Consider the following 1,548-nt stretch of genomic DNA (forward strand, 5'->3'; position numbering starts at 1 on the left):
TCTCATTTTTTCTTTTCTCTTCTTGCCATTTCCCGCATGCAAATTCCCCTCTCCATGTGAACATTTCCTCTTATTTCCTAGTATCTAATACACATTTTTTCTTATTTACACTTTTAGTTTCTTACAGCAGAGAAACAAAGTAGTATTTATATATGAGGTCCACTTTCTTTCATTTAATACTATGGTATTAAGGCAAGTCCATTTAAGCAAAAATGTCTCCAACTTACACTCTTTTTCGAGAGAGTAGTACTCCATTGTACTACCAAAAAACAAAAACAAAAAACAGAAACAAAAGATGCATAAACATCTTCTTTATGCATTAATAAACATTTGGGCTGTTTCCAAGTCTTTGCTTTACAATTTGCTGCTATAAGCATGGGTTTGCATACATCACTGTTGTATGATGCTATTCATTCTGTTGGGAAGATATCAAAGAGAGAAATAACTTGGTTAAATGGAAGCTCTTTTCCTAGTTTCTTGAGGAATCTTCACACTGATTTCAACAATGGTTGTACCAGTCTACACCCTTACCAATATAGAGAGGTGTTCCTTTATCCCCACATCAATGCCAGCATTTGCTATTTGTTAATTTCTTGATAATAGCCATTGTTTCAACAATGAGAAGAAATCTTAGTGTAGTTTTAATATATATTTCTTGAATGATCTGTGAGATTGAATATTTTTTCTTACATTTGTTTGTTGTTTGTTCTTCACCAGAGAAGTGGCTACTTATATCAGATGCTTGAGTTTGCATCAGGCCTTAAATGTGAGGCATCCAATTTTATTGTTGTTCTTTATATATTATAAATAGTCACCCTTTTCTGAGGAACAGCTGGCAAAATATTTTCTCCCATACTATGGTTTCTCTCTTCACTCTGTTAGTTCTTTCTCTTACTGTGGAAACATTTTTAATTAATGTGCGATCCCAGTGTTTGATTCTTTATGATAATTACTGTTTGACTGGTATTTTGTTCATAAAGTCTTTATCTATTCCATATTTTTAGAGTTTTACTTCTTCTATCTCCCAGCAGAATTAGTGCTTCTTTATTAATATTTAGCTCTTAGATCCATTTCAGTTGTACTTCAGTGGATGTCGAAAGATACAGTCCTAGATTTAATCTTCAGCATATGGAAAGCCAGTTCCCTAAGCAACATTTATTAAAGAGTGTATCTTTCTTCCAGTGAACATGTTTGGCTCCTTTGTCAAAGATGAAGTGGTTATTTTTCTGGAGTTGTTTCTACATCTTCTCTGTTCCATTGATCCCTAGGTCTATTTTTGTTTCTTTCTGTTTTTGTTACAATGGCTATGTGATATAATTTCAAGTCAGGGATTGTGATCCCTTGTGCCTTGCCTTTGTTGCCCAGAATTGCCTTTTCCAGTCTAGGTCTCTTCTGGTTCCAAATGAGTTTTCCAATTCTGTGAGATGTGCTGTTGGGAATTTGATTGTTATTTCATTAATCTGTATAGAAATTTTAAAGTACAGTAATTTTCGCTATATTTGTTCTTTTTACCCAAGATTAAAGGATCTTTCTATTTTCTGATATTCT

Source organism: Octodon degus, unplaced genomic scaffold (assembly GCF_000260255.1).
Source record: "Octodon degus isolate 3935 unplaced genomic scaffold, OctDeg1.0 scaffold00047, whole genome shotgun sequence".
NCBI classification, from domain to species: Eukaryota; Metazoa; Chordata; class Mammalia; order Rodentia; family Octodontidae; genus Octodon; species Octodon degus.